Source organism: Procambarus clarkii, chromosome 25 (genome assembly GCF_040958095.1).
Source record: "Procambarus clarkii isolate CNS0578487 chromosome 25, FALCON_Pclarkii_2.0, whole genome shotgun sequence".
NCBI lineage: Eukaryota > Metazoa > Arthropoda > Malacostraca > Decapoda > Cambaridae > Procambarus > Procambarus clarkii.
Window position 1 is genome coordinate 23512418 of NC_091174.1, and position 21826 is coordinate 23534243.

Sequence of the window (21826 nt, forward strand, 5' to 3'; positions counted from 1 at the left end):
TCCGGAGGGTATAGACTCATTCCTCTCAATGTTTGCTGATGATGCAAAAATTATGAGAAGAATCAAGACGGATGAAGATAGACAGAGACTACAGGATGACCTGGATAAACTGGAGGAATGGTCTAGAAAATGGCTGCTAAAGTTCAACTCAGGAAAGTGTAAGGTGATGAAATTAGGCGAAGGGAGCAGGAGGCTGAACACAAGGTATCATCTGGGAGGTGAAATCCTGCAAGAGTCAAATAGAGTGAAAGATTTGGGGGTTGATATCACACCGAACCTGTCCCCAGAGGCCCACATCAAAAGAATATCATCAGCGGCATATGCTAGACTGGCCAACGTATAAACTGCCTTTAGAAACTTGTGTAAGGAATCTTTCAGAACCCTGTATACCACTTATGTAAGACCAATCCTGGAGTATGCAGCTCCAGCCTGGAGTCCATACCTAGTTAAACACAAGACAAAGCTAGAGAAGATTCAGCGGTATGCCACCAGGCTCGTCCCGGAACTGAGAGGAATGAGCTACGATGAAAGGCAAAAGGAGCTGAACCTCATATCCCTGAAAACAGAAGAGTAAGGGGAGACATGATAACCACCTACAAAATTCTCAGGGGAATTGACAGGGTTGACAAAGACAAACTCTTCAGCACGAGAGGAACAAGGGGACACAGGTGGAAACTTAGTACCCAGATGAGCCACAGAGACGTTGGAATTTTTTTTTCAGTGTCAGAGTTGTTAATGAATGGAATGCTTTAGGCAGTGATGTGGTGGAGGCTGACTCCATACACAGTTTCAAATGTAGATATGATACAGCCCAGTAGGCTCAGGAACCTGTACACCAGTTGATTGACGGTTGAGAGGCGGGACCAAAGAGCCAGAGCTCAACCCCCGCAAGCACAATTAGGTAAGTACCTAAAGACCCACACCCCAAGGATCCTCAACAGGAAGCCGAAGTACTGGCAACCAGGTTTGCAGAGAGAGCAGCCAACAATCAACTTCCACCAGATGTATTAGCAGTACAGACCGGACTAGAGGAAGAAAGGTGGCACAGAATCCTTACAGCATGTGAAGAAGTCTCTGACACTAATGCCCCCTTCACACTGGATGAGCTCAATCGGGCTAAGAAAAACTCCAAGGATACATCCCCTGGAGCCGACAAAATAACCTATAAAATGATTAGAAACCTCGGCCCAGAGGGAGACGCTGCATACCTAAGGTTAATTAATTTAGCCTGGACTTCTGAAACTAGACCTTCTGCTTGGAATAGAGCAGACATAGTGCCGATCCCAAAACCCAAAGATCCAGCTAATCCCAGGCCCATCTCTCTCCAAAGGTGTGCAGCCAAGACGGCTGACAGAATGGCACTCAACAGACTGGAGTGGAAAATGCCTAAACTGCACCATGATATGTATGCCTATAGAAGAGGGGTTGGCACAGTGGAATGTATTACAACTCTGTTAGCCCACTTGAATGACAGACCAGGAATGCTGATATTCCTGGACCTCGAAAAAGCCTTTCAACTGGCTAGCGCCCCAGCTATTCTCTGCTGCCTCATTGACAAAGAGGTCAGAGGCAACTTGCTCTCCTGGACCAAAAACTGTCTTATAAACGGAGAAGCAAGAGTAAAACTTCATGGCACAGTCTCTGAGTACAAAAGACATGAAAATGGTACACCGCAAGGAGGTATTCTCAGCCCCCTTCTCTTCAACTGTTTAATGGAAAGAATAATGAGGTTGAAACTTCCACATCACTGCAGGCTGCTAAACTACGTGGACGACTTTGTCATCATCATAAAAGGAAGGGATGCGGCGCGCCTTGCACCCAAATGCTTAGACTGCATCAGTAAAGAGGCAAAACAGATTGGGATCAAATTCAACCCCTCAAAGTCAAAAGCCATGCCCATTAAAATAGCGAAGCCCAACATCCAACTCACAGTACGGAGTCAACCAATTGAATGGGTGGACACATATCAGTATCTAGGAATAATCCTGGACACACACATGAATTTTAATGATAAGGTCACTTACTTGAGAGAGCGAACTGCCGCCCGGACGGCAATCCTCAGGTCGCTAACCTCCCTCTCTGGAGGAGCCAATCTGCAAGTCCTTTGCACATACTATGTACAGGCAGTCAGATCAGTGATCGATTATGCCGCACCTGCACTCACAAATCTATCACACCAACAGTGGAAAAAGCTTGAAGTTGCCCAAAACAATGCTATGAGAGCCACATGAAAAACTGATTAAAAAAATCATCAAAACCATGAGCTCATGGTTTTGTGGGCGCTATGTTATGTTGGATTAGGGCATGGCGATACCAAAGGAAACAGAGAGTTAGTATGCATGGAATGCATACTAACCATGAATGCATACTAACCACTATTAGAGAGCCGTAATATGGAATGGATATAAATTGGGTGTTAATAACTTCCCTGATTACTTCCCTGGTAAGTTAGTGAGAAAATTTTGTAAATGGAGTGCCTCAAGGCTCTGTCCTGGGACCTCTGTTGTTTATAATATATATATGTAAATGATTTCGATTCATATTTGAGTAGCAACATTTGCAAATTTGCCGTTGATACAAAAATATGTAGGGAAATAAACACGAAAAAAGACTCATTATCCAAAGTGGATAACAAAGGATCTGAAGAACCTTATAGGTAAAAAGAGAGAGTGGTACAAAAGGATTAAGAATGGGGAAGTCAGTTTAGAACAGTTTTTTTTAACAAATTTGCTAACTTTTTATTCCAGCATAGTTGAGGCAGTTGATAGAGGTAAGGATTGTGATGTTGTGTACCTTGACTTTAGCAAAGCTTTTGATACAGTGCCACATGAGAGACTAATTAAAAAATAGAAGCTCATGGTATTGGGGGTGCTATATTAACTTGAATTAGGGCATTACCTGATCAACCAGGCTGTGACTCATACGTCAGGCTGCGAGCAGCCGCGTCTAACAGCCTGGTTGATCAGTCCAGCAACCAGGAGGCCTGGTCGACGACCGGGCCGCGGGGACACTAAGCCCCGGAAGCACCTCAAGGTAACCTCAAGGTATGGCTATTCCAAAGGAAACAGAGAGTTAGTATAAATGGGGTTAAGTCAGAGTAGGATAATGTTGTTAGTGGAGTACCTCAGGGCTCTGTCCTGGGACCTCTGTTGTTTATAATACATATCAATGATTTAGATTCAGGTTTGAGTAGCAACATTTGCAAATTTGCCGATGATACGGAAATCGGTAGGGAAATTAATTCAGGAGGACTCACTATCACTTCAAGTTGATCTAGATAGGGTTTTGAAATGGTCAAAGGATTGGCAAATGCAGTTTAATGCTGATAAATGTAAAGTTCTGAGGCTAGGTAATGCTGATAAAGTTACAAGATACGAGCTAGATGGTGTTGAGATTGCGAAAGGGATCTGGGAGTTATGATTAGTAAGAATTTAAAACAAAAGGATCAATGCATGAATGTTCGTAATAAGGCGAATAGGACACGGATTTACTAATCGCAGCGTTAGTAACAAAACATCTGGTGTGGTTCTTAAGCTATATCTTGCTCTGGTTAGGCCTCATTTAGATTATGCAGTTCAGGTTTGGTCGCCGTATTATAGAATGGATATAAATTCACTTGAACGTGTCCAACGTAGGATGACTAAGTTAATTCCCCAAATTAGAAATCTTTCATATGAAGAAAGATTAACAAACCTTAAGTTGTTATATTATCATTGCAATATGGAAGTTGTAGTTAAGGACCTGGTGACTCTAGTGGGAGCCCTGAGGACAGAGTTGGACTCTCTGCGGGAGGAGGTGCGTCAGCTTAAAGAACAACGAGAAGTAACGAAGGAGGAGACCAGTAGTAAAGGGACCTCGTCTTGGAGAGTTGTGAAAGACAGGGGCCTTAAGAAGACTTTGATAAAGCCGCCTTCAAACGCCATAGCAACTTCTAATTCATTTGACGTTTTGGAGGACGAGTGCTGTGGTGAGACTGCGGATCGCGCAAAAGGGAAAGCAACGAAGAGAAAGGAAGCGCAGGCCCCTCAGAAAGTAAAGGTACCTAAGCAAACATTAGTTGTGGGAGATTCCCAGATAAGGTATTTGGATAGAGCGTTTTGTGCTAGAGATAGGGGGAACAGGTTAAGGGTTTGCTATCCCGGAGCTGGCATTGGTGATATTATAAACAACATGAATGATATTATGGCTGGTAATGGGAACAATCCCATTATTTGCATTAGCGTGGGAGGAAATGATGTTGGTCGAGTTAGGAGTGAGGAACTGATTCAGAGGTATAAAACAGCCATAGAATTAGTTTGGAGCAAGGGAGGAATCCCGATCATATGTGGCATTCTTCCAAGAAAGGGAGTGGGAAATGAATGGATATCGAGGGCACTTGGTGTTAATTGCCGGCTGGAAAGATATTGCAAATCAAATGCAATATCTTTCATAGACAACTGGGAACACTTCTATGGAAGAAATGAAATGTATGCTCGTGATGGGGTGCATCTATCGAGAGCTGGGGTTGTTGCTGTTGCGAACTCGTTGGAAGAAGTGGTTAGAGGTGTTTGTTTGGGTTTAAACTGTTAGTAGATAGAGGTATGGGAATTGATTTGGAGGAAGGAGGTAATAAAAGTATGTGTTTGTGGGAGAAAGGAATTGGCAAAACGATCAGGGAAAGAGAAGGTCCGCAAAATAACAATTCACTTAGGGTATATTACACTAACAGTAGAAGTCTAAGAAATAAAATTAACGAATTAAATGCTCTTGTCTGCACAGAAAAAATAGATATTATTGCACTTACCGAAACGTGGATGAATGTAGAAAATAGAGAATTATTAGCTGAATATCAAATATACGGATTTAAACTATTTCACACAGATAGATATATTAGACGAGGAGGTGGAGTAGCCATATATGTTAGGGACAATTTGAAATGTAGTCTCAAAGAGGGAATCAAAACAGAGCCACACACAGAAACTATTTGGATAGAATTAAACGAAAAAGCTAATAATATTATAATAGGAGTAATATATAGGCCACCAAATTTAGACAGAATGGAAGCAAAGCACCTATGGGATGAAATATCTAGAGCATCTAGATCTTACAGTATTTATGTCATGGGTGACTTTAATTTTAGTGGAATAAACTGGTTGAACAAAACAGGGAATAGTGAAGCAGAAGATTTTCTAGAATTAATTGACGATTGCTTTCTTACGCAACACATTAAGGAACCAACACGGGAAAATAATATTTTAGATTTAGTGTTAACTAACAGGGAAACGCAAATTAATGACATCGAAATAGGGAGTGAGCTAGGGAACAGTGATCACAAAGAAATCAGATTTAGCATAGAATGGAATAGACCAGTAGGAGAAAATTCTGTTAAAGTGCCAGATTTTCGAAAAGCTGATTTTAATAGCCTAAGAAATTTTTTGGGTCAAATTGATTGGAAAGTCTTGGGTATGGGGTGTGGGCCGGTCTTGGAGCGAGACATGAACCCAGCGATAGGTGACTTAAATGGGGATTTCGATGTGGATTCAATATATAACTTATTTAAGAATATTCTAAACAAAGCACAGGAACGTAGTATACCATACAAATTGAATAGATCGAATACTAATGACCCAAAGTGGATAACAAAGAATTTGAAGAACCTCATAGGTAAAAAGAGAGCTTGGTACAAAAGGATTAAAGATGGGGAGGTTACTTTAGAACAGGAATTCGTACAACTGGTTAGAAATGTTAAAAAAGAGATAAGGAAAGCAAAAAGAAACTATGAAGTTTGCATAGCAGGGCAAGCAAAGACAAATCCTAAAGGGTTTTTTCAGTTATATCGTACTAAGACTAGGGAAAGGATAGGTCCATTAAAAACTGATACAGGTCAAATAACAGATAGTGATGAAGAGATGAGTAGTATTTTTAATAAATATTTTGTATCTGTATTTACTAAAGAGGAACTTAACAATATGCCTTCAGCTGAACAAGTCTATGTGGGTGGGGACGAGGACAGGTTGACGAGTTTAGCAGTTACCAGGGAGGATGTTCTTAAACAAATAGTAAAACTCAAACCAAACAAATCCCCAGGGCCGGATGAAGTGTTTGCCAGGGTGCTTAAAGAATGCAAAGAGGAGCTTTGTGACCCACTGTCAACCATATTTAATAAATCAATAGAGTCAGGCAGAGTGCCAGAGTTTTGGAAAGTTGCTAATGTGATACCAGTTTTTAAGAAAGGAGATAGATCACTTGCGTCTAACTATCGACCAATTAGCCTAACGTCTATTGTGGGAAAGTTACTCGAATCTATAATAGCAAATAAAATTCGTCTTCATCTTGAAAAACATAAATTAATAATTGAGTCTCAACATGGTTTTATAAATGGCCGTTCATGTTTAACAAATTTGTTATCTTTTTATTCTAGCATTGTTGAGGCAGTTGATAGTGGTAAGGATTGCGATGTTGTATACCTTGACTTTAGCAAAGCTTTTGATACAGTGCCACATGAAAGACTGATTAAAAAGATAGAGTCTCATGGTATTGGGGGTGCTATATTAAGCTGGATTAGGGCATGGCTATACCAAAGGAAACAGAGAGTTAGTATAAATGGAATCAAGTCAGAGTGGGAAAATGTTGTAAGCGGAGTGCCTCAAGGCTCTGTCCTGGGACCTCTGTTGTTTATAATATATATAAATGATTTAGATTCAGGTTTGAGTAGCAACATTTGCAAATTTGCCGATGATACGAAAATCGGTAGGGAAATTAATTCGGAGGAGGACTCACTATCACTTCAAGTTTATCTAGATAGGGTTTTGAAATGGTCAAAGGATTGGCAGATGCAGTTTAATGCTGATAAATGTAAAGTTCTGAGGTTAGGTAATGATGATAGAGTTACAAGATACGAGCTAGATGGTGTTGTGATTGCGAAGTCGGATTGCGAAAGGGATCTGGGAGTTATGATTAGTAAGAATTTAAAACAAAAGGATCAATGCATAAATGTTCGTAATAAGGCAAATCAGACACTTGGATTTATTAATCGCAGCGTTAGTAACAAGACACCTGGTGTGGTTCTCAAGCTATATCTTGCTCTAGTTAGGCCCCATTTAGATTATGCAGTTCAGTTTTGGTCGCCATATTATAGAATGGATATAAATTCACTTGAACGTGTCCAGCGTAGGATGACTAAGTTAATTCCCCAAATTAGAAATCTTTCATATGAAGAAAGATTAACAAAGCTTAAGTTGCATTCACTGGAAAGGCGAAGAGTTAAGGGCGACATGATAGAGGTTTACAAGTGGGTGAATGGACATAACAAGGGGGATATTAATAGGGTATTAAAAGTATCAACACAGGACAGAACACGAAATAATGGGTATAAATTGGATAAGTTTAGATTTAGGAAAGACTTGGGTAAATACTGGTTCAGTAACAGGGTTGTTGATTTGTGGAACCAATTGCCGCGTAACGTGGTGGAGGTGGGGTCCCTCGATTGTTTCAAGCGCGGGTTGGACAAGTATATGAGTGGGATTGGGTGGTTATAGAATAGGAGCTGCCTCGAATGGGCCAATAGGCCTTCTGCAGTTACCTTTGTTCTTATGTTCTTAAGTTGCATTCACAGGAAAGGCGAAAAGTTAGGGGTGACATGATAGAGGTTTACAAGTGGATGAATGGACATAACAGGGGGGATATTAATAGGGTATTAAAAATACCACGTAACATGGTGGAGGTGGGGTCCCTCGATTGTTTCATGCGCGGGTTGGACAACCCGCGCTTGATTTATTAATCGCAGCGTTAGTAACAAGACACCTGGTGTGGTTCTCAAGCTATATCTTGCTCTAGTTAGGCCCCATTTAGATTATGCAGTTCAGTTTTGGTCGCCATATTATAGAATGGATATAAATTCACTTGAACGGTATTAAAAGTATCAACACAGGACAGAACACGAAACAATGGATATAAATTGGATAAGTTTAGATTTAGGAAAGACTTGGGTAAATACTGGTTCAGTAACAGGGTTGTTGATTTGTGGAACCAATTGCCGCGTAACATTGTGGAGGTGGGGTCCCTCGATTGTTTCAAGCACGGGTTGGACAAGTATATGAGTGGGATTGGGTGGTTATAGAATAGGAGCTGCCTCGTATGGGCCAATAGGCCTTCTGCAGTTACCTTTGTTCTTATGTTCTTATGTTCTTAACATCCCCTAACTTGTTCAATATTTTAAGTATCAATAAGATCCGCCCTGTCATGCCTGGTTAGCCATGTGGCCTTCACGTGCTAGAAATATTGAATATTTTTTTATATTTAGAACTATAATATATAGAAATATATAGTATTTTTAATAATAAAAATATTTCTAGTACCTAATGATCCTAGAAATGACTAAGCTCTGAAATGACTTTTGTTGCCCGTTGTTTCACCTTATGACTAAGTTAATTCCCCAAATTCCCCAAATTAGAAATCTTTCATATGAAGAAAGATTAACAAAGCTTAAGTTGCATTCACTGGAAAGGCGAAGAGTTAGGGGTGACATGATAGAGGTTTACAAGTGGATGAATGGACATAACCGGGGGGATATTAATAGGGTATTAAAAGTATCAACACAGGACAGAACATGAAACAATGGATATAAATTGGATAAGTTTAGATTTAGGAAAGACTTGGGTAAATACTGGTTCAGTAACAGGGTTGTTGATTTGTGGAACCAATTGCCGCGTAACATTGTGGAGGTGGGGTCCCTCGATTGTTTCAAGCACGGGTTGGACAAGTATATGAGTGGGATTGGGTGGTTATAGAATAGGAGCTGCCTCGTATGGGCCAATAGGCCTTCTGCAGTTACCTTTGTTCTTATGTTCTTATGTTCTTAACATCCCCTAACTTGTTCAATATTTTAAGTATCAATAAGATCCGCCCTGTCATGCCTGGTTAGCCATGTGGCCTTCACGTGCTAGAAATATTGAATATTTTTTTATATTTAGAACTATAATATATAGAAATATATAGTATTTTTAATAATAAAAATATTTCTAGTACCTAATGATCCTAGAAATGACTAAGCTCTGAAATGACTTTTGTTGCCCGTTGTTTCACCTTATGACTAAGTTAATTCCCCAAATTCCCCAAATTAGAAATCTTTCATATGAAGAAAGATTAACAAAGCTTAAGTTGCATTCACTGGAAAGGCGAAGAGTTAGGGGTGACATGATAGAGGTTTACAAGTGGATGAATGGACATAACCGGGGGGATATTAATAGGGTATTAAAAGTATCAACACAGGACAGAACATGAAACAATGGATATAAATTGGATAAGTTTAGATTTAGGAAAGACTTGGGTAAATACTGGTTCAGTAACAGGGTTGTTGATTTGTGGAACCAATTGCCGCGTAACATTGTGGAGGTGGGGTCCCTCGATTGTTTCAAGCACGGGTTGGACAAGTATATGAGTGGGATTGGGTGGTTATAGAATAGGAGCTGCCTCGTATGGGCCAATAGGCCTTCTGCAGTTACCTTTGTTCTTATGTTCTTATGTTCTTATGACCTTCTTCAGAGCAGCTATGTCTATAGAAATATATCAAATGTCTTCTGTTTAGAAATATATAAAATTTCTTGTATTTATAAATATATAATATTTAGAAATATACATTATTTCTAATAATATATTTATTATTAGAAATATATAATATTTCTAAAATAATATATAATATTTATATAAAAATTTAATATTTCTAAAAATAAAAAAGTATTTCTAGTATTAATGATACTAGAAATGACTTAGCTCTGAAATGAGTTTTGTTTCCCGGTGCTGCACCTATTTCAGAGCAGCTATGTCCTGAAAATGAGGTTTCCATGCTTGGTTACAATAATCTACGTGGAGGCACACCAGAGATTTATACTATTGAACCCTTACCTTCTTTTCCTTATAGTCAAAGGTACGCTTGATTATTCCAAAAGTTTGGCTAGCTTTACTGACTACCGCATCCACCTGTTGTGCAACTTTTAATTAGCAGTGGATCTTGACTCCAAGGTACATTTCTTCATCAGTCTGCTGCAATAAAATGCTATTAATTTAGTAGTCGTGGCGTGGATTGTTATGTCTCACATGCATGGTCTTGCATGTGTCGATATTAAAACAAGCATTGGCTAGGCTTCTGGCAAATTCGTGGCGTTCATGTAGATATCTTTGTAAGACTTCAGTATCGTAATCATTTCCCACTTTACCATAAATCTTTTTCATCTTCATATTTGATGATGGGGCTTGTAATATTCTCGTCTATGTCTTTGATTTATACGACAAAAGGGATGGTCCCAAAATGGACCATTGTGGCACCTCACTTATCAAATTTCTCCATTCAGACACGTCTCTATTACCTGCTACTGCATTTAGCACGTTACTATTCGGTACATTTCCTCTCTGGTTCTGAACCTGTTTGTCATCCGAGATATATAGCCCAGGGCAGCTCTCATAGCATTAATTTGGGCTACTTCAATCTTTTTCCACTGTTGTTGTGATAGGCTTGTGAGTGCAGATGCTGCATAATCCATCACTGATGTGACTGCCATGTACATAATATGTGCGAAGGATTTGCAGATTGGCTACTCCAGCGAGGGAGGTTAACGATATGATGATTGCCGTTTTGGCCGCCGTTCTCTCTCACAAGTAATTTACCTCATCCTTAAAATTTACCTGTGAATCCAGGATTATTCTTAGATACTGATAAGTGTCCACCCATTCTATTGGTTAACCCTGTACGTAGAGTTGGTTGTCCGGCTTCACTATTTTGATAGAATGGCAGTTTTATACCAATTTACTTTGCCTTTTCACTGATGCAGTAAAATAATTTTGGTGCAAGGCGCACCGCGTCCCTTCCCTTAATGATGATAAGGTCGTCCACATAGTTTAGCAGCCTGCAGTGTTGAAGGAGTTTAAGCCTCCATATTCTTTCCATTAAACAGTTGACAGAAAGGGGCTGAGAAGACCTCCTTCCTGTGTTACATTTCATGTCTTTTGTATTCAGAGATTGTGCAGTGTAGTTTAAGTCTTGCTTCTCTGTTTTATGAGACAGTTTTTGGTCCGGGAGAGCAGGTTGCCTTTGATCTCTTTGTCGATGAGGCAGCAGAGAAATGCTGGGGCGCAAGCCAGATCAAAGGCTTTCTCGAGGTTCAGGAATATCACTATTGGTGATATATCATTATTGGTGATTCAGAAATATCACTATTCCTGGTCTGTTATTCTAGTGGGCTAACAGAGTTGTAATGCATTCCACTGTGCCAACCCCATTTCTATAGGCATTCATGTCTTGGTGCAGTTTTGGCATTTTCCACTCTGTTGAGTGCCATTTTGTCAACAGGCTTGGCTACACAGATTAGAAGAGAGATGGGTCTTGGATTAGCTGGATCTATGGGTTTTGGGTTCTGCATTATGTTTACTCTGTTCGAAGCTGTAGGTCTAGTTTGAGATGTTCATGCTAAATTAAATGACCATAGGTATGCAGCATCTCTTTCTGGGCCGAGGTTTCTAATAATTTTATAGCTTATTTTGTCGTCTCCAGGGGATGTATATTTGAAGTTTTTCTTAACCCGATTGAGGTCATCTAGTTTGAAATGGGTATCAGTGTCAGAGGTTCTGCACATGCTGTTAGGATTCTGTGCCATATTTCTTCCTCTTATCCTGTTTGTACTGCTAGTCCTGTCTTTTGGATGCTGATTACTGGCTGCTCTTTCTGCAAATTTGGTTGCCAATTGGTGCTAACTTTCCCAGAAAATCCCACAGACTCAGACACATGTAATCACATATCTTTCAGGCATCTATCCAAACTCTCATCTCCTTTCAACAGTCCGACCGATAGATTTTGTGTCCAACATTCGCTCACTAAAAACCAATGCTGGAAACATTTGTGAAATACCATCTATCGTATACAAGAGTGCCTTCCATGCCCTTGTGCCACCCATAGCTCTGCTGTTCAACAAATCTTTAGTGTCAAACCTTTCCTGATATCCTTAGAAAAGTACGAGTAACGACATTTCATAAAGGTGGCAATACGGCACACATAAATAATTATAGACCCATATCAAATCTACGTATATTATCAAAAATATTTGAAAACAATATTTACAAACAACTTTACTCCTATCTCGTAAAATTCGACATATAAAGTCCTTGTCAGTTTGGCTTCCGCTCCCAAAAAGAGTACACATACAATGCAATTATTAGTCTGCTTGATATAATCTACTCAGCCCTTGACATAAATGAGTTTCTGATTGGACTTCGTTGACCTGAGAAAGGCTTTTGATACTGTTAACCATAACTACCTCTTACTTAAACTCCACCATTATGGAATCCAAGGCCTTGCCCTGAACTATATCCGATCCTATCTTAGGCGATATAGGTGACAGACACCTATATGTAGTCATCAATGATATAACCTCTCTCCCTCTACCATTAACCGTAGGAGTGCTACAGGCCAGCATCCTAGGACCCCCTCCTATTTCTTATATACATCAATGATCTGCCTAATGTCTATAACGTTCTTAAACCTATATTATTTGCTGCTCAACTACTCAGACCCCAACCCACACACATTAAATAATGTTGTAAATAATGAACTTAAAAAAGTTCACTTATGGATGTCAACCAACTAACTCACACTAAACAGAGAAAAGACCTATTACATCTTGTTTGGAAGCAAATCAAGGAGTGCATTTCAGCTTCAGAGAGACAGTGTTAACATCAGCAATATTAATGAAGGAAAGTTCCTTGGCCTGTACTTAGACCAGAGACAACTTCAGCACCCACATACAACACATATCCAAGAAAGTCTAAAAAACACATTGGTATACTCTCTGAAATCAGATATTATGTTCCAAACTCTGCTCTCCTCTCACTATACTACATGCTAATCTATCCCTATCTTATATGGGGTATCACTGCATGGGGAGTTCAACCACTGCAAACGAACTCAAGCCTATCATCACCAAGCAAAAATCTCCTATCAGAACAATACCAAACTCTGGTTTCAGACAACACTCAGCTCCCTTGTTTAAATCTGTTACGGCCCTACTGGAACACAACCGGGTTCTTCTCTGATGGTAGTAGAGTTTGGGAATCCGGCCCCAAGTTAGTAGAGGCTTTCAAGGGGTGTTCCGTAACGCAAGTTAAATTAAAGGGGGGTTATCTTGAGGTTATCTTGAGATGATTTTGGGGCTTTAGTGTCCCCGCGGCCCGGTCCTCGACCAGGCCTCCACCCCCAGGAAGCAGCCCGTGACAGCTGACTAACACCCAGGTACCTATTTTACTGCTAGGTAACAGGGGCATAGGGTGAAAGAAACTCTGCCCATTGTTTCTCGCCGGCGCCTGGGATCGAACCCAGGACCACAGGATCACAAATCCAGCGTGCTGTCCGCTCGGCCGACCAGCTCCCTTTGTATACATTTGTATCCCTCCCGACCGGGGAGGGATACGAATGTTCCAGTTTTTCTGATACATTTACCACCACCATATATAAATAACAGTCGCACGCGGGGTATTATTACTACACTTATGTACAGTTGCCTCTTCCTCCGAAGACACTGGATGCTCAACGATGCTCACTCTGGGTAGCCCTGGTTCCTTCTTCCGTGGTCCACGATGAATCCACTATGACTATGGCGAATCTACCCTGGCCACAGGCCAGCTAAATCACAGTCCCACTGGATGCTTCGTCGTGGAGGCCTTCAACCACAATCCAGCCCGTAGCTGGCAGGTACCGATCAGCTCCGCTGTGTAGGCCACTCCACGACCGATACTTAGGGTTGCGTGCCCTAGCCAGGAGCCTCGTGTGACTCGCTGGTCACTCTCCTCATAAAGCACCCCAGTGGGTTGTCTCCTCCACCAGCCAACCACGGATAAGGCGATTCCCAACACTGCCACGCCACAGGCAGGCTATTACACTCTCAACAGAGTTCGTCCGGGGGTGACACAGCTTCTTCAGCAGACTGGTGAAGAGACCTTGGCTGCCTTGGGTAGACTAGGCCATCGTCCAACACAGCAGTCCCAGGTCGACTCTGCAATCAGACACGTCATTACTACTGGGACGCTTCACTCACAAGCTTAGACAGAAACGTCCACCTCTTCACTCCATAGATGGCGTTGCTGTCTAGGCGCCACTTCACCAGAGGTCAGCAGCGGCTACATCATGAGCTGACTAGGACAGGAATCCCACACTTATTGCTGGCCTATCCTGTCACCACTAGATGGCGTCGTCCATTTGGAGTGGGTTTCGGGAGCGGACTCACAGATGGCGTTGTCGTCGCTGCTCCGTGCTCCGACGCTGGACTCGGGTCCGTAACAAAATCCCCAAATATGCTAAACATAAACACACTCCACACATTCTCTTGTGCCATTTACATTTAAAAAACCCTGTTCTTCAATGCAAACCCTGTTCTGAAACTCTTATTGGACAGATGTAATAGAACCCATAATCACCACACCAGAAATAAATATATCTTTGATATACCCAGAGTCAAACTTAATCTGTGTACATACTATGCAAATAATGGGACCTAGTCTATGAGACTTATTCCCCAACGAATTGAAAAGCTGTCAAATTTTTGCATTATTCAAAAATAAAACCAAAAGTACCTAGTTTCATCCTCATAGTTTCGTACATAGTGCTTTAAACTCGTACTGTATCTAGTGCTACCCAATCCCCAAATATATGTACTTAAGCCATACAAATTTACCATTGTAATCATTCCTATCGTCTTATATCATGGCTGGTATATTGAACGCATATTTTACTGCATTATACCTTTAAATAATCCTCAAGTTATGCTACAATGTACTTGCTGAGAACCCTCAAATTTTACTTTAATGTTACCTACTAATCTTTGTCAACTTTTCTTACAGTGTACATATAAAGCTTTTTTTTTAATTTTCTAGAAATTACCTACTTAAAATTACCTGTTAGATTAATTAAGGACCTGCCCGAAACGCTATGCATGCTAGTGGCTTTACAAGAATGTAAAAATATCAATGCTATGTACTCTCAAAACCCAATTTATCTACTTGTATATAAATAAATAGGTAAATAATAAATAAATATTTGATAGTCACCTCGCTGGTAATCTAAAAATTCATCACCTTTGACCTCTAAGTGTATACACAGAAATCACAATAGTGTGATGCATCAAATGAACAAATCCACAAGGGCTGTGGCGAGGATTCGAACCGACGGGATGCCCTTGGACGTCAGTTCGAATCCTCGTCACGGCCCTTGTGGATTTGTTCACCTCTATGTGTATTCCTATATTCATAGTCCACCTGAAAATATTGTGGTCATACGAGAGGGTTAGCTTTTCTCTCGCATGAATTTGATTAATCATACCCTCTTCCATAGTCAGCACAAGATCTAGTATACTGTTACCATGTGTGCGCCTTCCTTTGAGGACACTTAGGGTAGGGGGTTTTTGGAGTTTTATTTCCAGTGGTCCTGTGGATTTTCTGCCACGTCTATCCCGGAAAGGTGTGTTCATTCAGATGTGAACACCATTCCAGTTCTTTTGTTCTTTGATCATCCTGGGTCTCATGGTGCACATATTCGTTGACTTCACAGAGGCGGGTCCTGTTGTGATCGCTTGGGTGATTTATGTACAACATCCTTTTGCTGTTAACTCAATGATTGAATTCTTTGGTTCGTTCGCAATAGTACTGATAATCTTTGTGGTGTCTGGTGGACTTTTTTTTTTAAGTTGAATTAAGTGATTTGCCGCGCTTTGAATTAATTTGACAAAATGTTGTTCTTTCTGATTAATGCCTTAGGGAAAAACATAGTTTCTATGCCACTCGGAGAAGAAATTCTATAGGAATCCTATTTCACTAGAGCGAGGCTTCACGTTTGTAGTGGAGGTAGGGGTGGGTATTTCCAACTTCAGATAAATTTGGACACTATGGTGATGGCTTATTAATGAGGGCTCATCTGACCATGTGTTGTTTATTAAGATTTTTCTGGTGATGGTCTTGTTATTGATGTTACATGTTAATCTTAACAAACAACACAGAAATCATCGATAGATACAGCGATAGCAGGCGGGTTCGATATCTGCGAGGTACTACACATCAAAAAGTCAATAGCAACAATCAACAGCCAATTAATGCACAAATATATTCTACCCACTTCAAGACTCCGAACCAATATAGAAGCATCAAGTGGAAGTATTAGCCAATAGGCCCTCTGCAGTTACTTCCATTCTTATGTTCTCATATCCAATTAATACCCATAGTATCGTGTTTTGTCTTGTGTTTGTCACAAGTTTGTTCAACTCACCCAAAACTGTTGTACCATATCACCTCACCCAAATGCTAGTATAAGTATGACGGATTAATGTATTTACAGGTTACAGTTGTGTGTTTAAACAGAAGTCTTCAAAATGTAATAAGTTATTACGCATTTCGTTGCGTCAAACAAGAAATAAAAATGATTTTTTGAGAATTGATTTTTCAATTACCATCGACAATGAAAAAATTCTAAGCAATATTGAGAAAATTCGTGTTAGAATTACTAATCTTACCTTTTCGGTCATATTTAACAACATATGTTTACGAGAAAGACTGCTCCTAAAATATATATATATATATATATATATATATATATATATATATATATATATATATATATATATATATATATATATATATATATATATATATATTATTAAATATGACCGAAAAAGTAAGATTAATAATTCTAACACGAATTTTCTCAATCTTTCGTACATTACGCTTCACTGTTGGAGGTAAATTAAAAATCAATTCTCCAAAATTCATTTTTATTTCTAGTCTGACGCGACACGGGCGCGTTTCGTAAAACTTATTACATTTTCAAAGACTTTAGTTCACAAATACACAACTGATTAGAACTTACGTATCTCCGATTTTATATCTACATTTGAGTGAGGTGGGAGGGGTGATGTGGCATTAACACAAGACAGAACAAGAGGGGATATTAATAGGGTATTAAAAGTATCAACACAAGACAGAACACAAACAATGGGTATTGAATAGAAGTGTTTGTAGAAAGCCTATTGCTCCATATTTCTTGATGCTTCTATATTGGAGCGGAGTCTTGAGGTGGGTAGAATATAGTTGTGCAATAATTGGCTGTTGATTGCTGGTGTTGACTTCTTGATGTGTAGTGCCTCGCAAACGTCAAGCCGCCTGCTATCGCTGTATCTATCGATGATTTCTGTGTTGTTTACTAGGATTTCTCTGGCGATGGTTTGGTTGTGGGAAGAGATTATATGTTCCTTAATGGAGCCCTGTTGCTTATGCATCGTTAAACGCCTAGAAAGAGATGTTGTTGTCTTGCCTATATACTGGGTTTTTTGGAGCTTACAGTCCCCAAGTGGGCATTTGAAGGCATAGACGACGTTAGTCTCTTTTAAAGCGTTCTGTTTTGTGTCTGGAGAGTTTCTCATGAGTAGGCTGGCCGTTTTTCTGGTTTTATAGTAAATCGTCAGTTGTATCCTCTGATTTTTGTCTGTAGGGATAACGTTTCTATTAACAATATCTTTCAGGACCCTTTCCTCCTGAAAGGAAGATATATGTATATATATATATATATGTATATGAGAAAGCTGCATGAACGCGCAAGCCATATATCACTAAGAACTCTTTGACCCGGCCAGGATTCGAACCCATGCCGTCCAGGATCACCCCTAAACGGTAGACTCAATGCGGCCCATGCATACGCCAGAATTTGATGAAAAACTGTACCCAAATGTATCCATGAATGTCGTCGGGGGTTGGTCAGCCAGGGAGCTTAGTTAATAAGCGCCAAGACTGACCATTCCTTATATAGACGATCATTGGTGCGGTGGTCACGGTACTGTGTACGTGTACCACTGCACGTGTACGTGTAGAGAATATGGATGAAAGATTAAAGAAAAGCCTCATGAACACGCAATATATGAATATAAAATTATAATGAGACATTGTAAGCCTCTCTATCAGAGTTTTTTCTTAAACTGTTGTGCAATATTATAACTTAAAAATGGATCAAGTTTGTACATTCCCGTACTAACATTAAGAAGATTTGGACACTGACTGATTAGAGCAGACTCAATTAAATTCCGTTCCACGAAATCCCCACAATTGGTAATGCTTTTTGCCCCATTCCAGTAAATATTGTGATCGCATAAACTCGTATGTAGATATAATGCATTAGACGTTTGGGCAGTTCTAATACTATAAGCATGTTGTGACAACCGCAATTGTAAGGACTTTCCTGTTTGACCAAGGTACACAGAATCACAATCATTGCAGGGAATCGAATACACGCAACCTGCTGTATCAGGGGAGTTTTTTATTAAATTGGATTTGATCGTACTATTAGTGAACACCAAATTTATATTAAGTTTCTTAAAAATCAGAGACAATTTTTCAAGTCCACTCGCATAAGGTACCACCAATGACTTAATAATTTCTGGTTTCACCTTAGGGGACGTGATTATAAAACGTACGCTTGGCTTGTTCAAACAAGAAATCCAAAAACCTCTTAGGATATTGTAAACTCTTCCCAATTTCATCTATTTTAGCAATCTCTTCATCAAAAAACTCAGGGCTGCTTACCCTCAAAGCTCGTAGAAACATTCCTGAAAATACTGCCTGTTTAACTTTACTATGATGATTCGAATAAAAATGTACATACGACCCCACGTTGGTAGGTTTCCTATACACATTAAATTTGAACTTTCTAGTGACTCTATGAATCATAATGTCCAAAAACGGAAGAGTACCATTCTCCTCAGTCTCACATGTGAATTTTATTGAAGGTACCAAAGAATTGAGTTCATTAAGAAAAACTATCTGGTCTTTATCGCACGGCCATAAGCACAAAATATCATCAACATACCTAAACCAAACTACATTAGCCGTAATAATCCTGGATAAGATTTTTGTTTCGAAGATTTCCATATACAAATTGCTTAAAACTGGGGGCAGGGGATTGCCCATCGCCATTCCAAATGTTTGTGTGAAACATTTTCCATTAAAACTAAAATAATTGTCTTTTATACACAATTTGATAAGTTCAAATACTTTATTGGTCTGCAAGCTCAAATTATATTTAGGCAGTTCCTCACGTAGAAATTCTAACAGATCATCAACAGGCACTTTAGTGAATAAAGAGGTCACATCGAAACTTATTAGTTTAAAATCAAAATTTAAATTCAGTGTGGATAGCTTATTAACTAAGTCCACATTGTTTGTCAAGTGTGAGTTGAAAATAGTACCAACTATATGGGACAAAACTTTGACTAACCACTTAGAGAGTTTATAAGCCGCCGAACCAACTGAACTAATAATCGGCCTTGCCGGATTATGTGGCTTATGAGTTTTTATAAGACCATACAGGTAAAGAAGAGAGGGGGATCGACTTGTTAGCCTAGATATCAACTCTTTATCGCCTTCTCCTCTCTCTACCCTTCCCTTAAACCTTTTGTTACTAAACTTCGTTCTGCTCTAGTGAAATCTCATTCCTTAAAAATTCGTCTTCGTTTTCTTCGAAAATGCCTCAGTGAACAAGTGCTTCCCCGTTCATTATTACCCAACAGCGTTCTTAAATTGTCAGATCAGCAGTTTGATGAGATACCCCGCATAGTGCTTATGAAAAACATCGATTTACTTAAATTTGAAGTTCCTAGTACCTAGTAGCCAGAACGCACTTCTCGGCCTACTATGCAAGGCCCGATTTGCCTAATAAGCCAAGTTTTCTTGAATTAAAATATTTTCTCCAATTTTTTTCTTATGAAATGATAAAGCTACCCATTTCATTATGTATGAGGTCAATTTTTTTTTTATTGGAGTTAAAATTAACGTAGATATATGACCGAACCTAACCAACCCTACCTAACCTAACCTAACCTATCTTTATAGGTTAGGTTAGGTTAGGTAGCCGAAAAAGTTAGGTTAGGTTAGGTTAGGTAGGTTAGGTAGTCGAAAAACAATTAATTCAAGAAAACTTGGCTTATTAGGCAAATCGGGCCTTGCATAGTAGGCTGAGAAGTGCGTTCTGGCTACTACGTACGACATATATATATATAAATAAATATATATATATATATATATATATATATATATATATATATATATATATATATATATATATATATATATGCAATATATATATATGCAATATATATATATGTATATATATATATATATATATATATATATATATATATATATATATATATATATATATATATATATATATATATATATATATAAATTAGATTAATATATATATATATATAAGATAAATAATTCTAACACGAATTTTCTCAATATTGCTTATAATTCTTTTCATTGTCGATGGTAATTGAAAAATCAATTCTCCAAAAATCATTTTTATTTCTTGTCTGAAGCGACGCCTGAACGCGTTTCGTAATAACTTATTACATTTTGAAGACATCTGTTTAAACACACAACTGTAACCTGTAAACACATTAATCCGTCATACTTATACTCGCATTTGGGTAAGGTGATATGGTACAACTGTTTTGGGTGAGTTGAACAAACTTGTGACAAACACAAGACAAAACACGAAACTATGGGTGTTAATTGGATATGAGAACATAAGAATGGAAGTAACTGCAGAGGGCCTATTGGCTAATACTTCCACTTGATGCTTCTATATTGGTTCGGAGTCTTGAAGTGGGTAGAATATATTTGTGCATTAATTGGCTGTTGATTGTTGCTGTTGACTTTTTGATGTGTAGTGCCTCGCAGATGTCGAACCCGCCTGCTATCGCTGTATCTATCGATGATTTCTGTGTTGTTTGTTAAGATTAACATATAACATCAATAACAAGACCATCACCAGAAAAATCTTAACAAACAACACATGGTCAGATGAGCCCACACTAATATGCCATCACCATAGTGTCCAAATTTATCTGAAGTTGGAAATACCCACCCCTACCTCCACTAGAAACGTGAAGCCTCGCTCTAGTGAAATAGGATTCCTATAGAATTTCTTCTCTGAGTGTCATAGAAACTATATTTTTCCCTGAGGCATTAATCAGAAAGAACAACATTTTGTCAAATTAATTCAAAGTGCGGCAAATCACTTAATTCAACTTAAAAAAAAAGTCCTCCAGACACCACAAAGATTATCAGTACTATTGCGAACGAACCAAAGAATTCAATCATTGACTTAACAGCAAAAGGATGTTGTACATAAATCACCCAAGCGATCACAACAGGACCCGCCTCTGTGAAGTCAACGAATATGTGCACCATGAGACCCAGGATGATCAAAGAACAAAAGAACTGGAATGGTGTTCACATCTGAATGAACACACCTTTCCAGGATAGACGTGGCAGAAAATCCACAGGACCACTGGAAATAAAACTCCAAAAACCCCCTACCCTAAGTGTCCTCAAAGGAAGGCGCACACATGGTAACTGTATACTAGATCTTGTGCTGACTATGGAAGAGGGTATGATTAATCAAATTCATGCGAGAGAAAAGCTAACCCTCTCGTATGACCACAATATTCTCAGGTGGACTATGAATATAGGAATACACATAGAGGTGAACAAATCCACAAGGGCCGTGACGAGGATTCGAACTGACGTCCAAGGGCATCCCGTCGGTTCGAATCCTCGCCACAGCCCTTGTGGATTTGTTCATTTGATGCATAACACTATTGTGATTTCTGTGTGTACACTTAGAGGTCAAAGGTGATGAATTTTTAGATTACCAGCGAGGTGACTATCAAATATTTATTTATTTATTATTTACCTATTTATTTATATACAAGTAGATAAATTGGGTTTTGAGAGTACATAGCATTGATATTTTTACATTCTT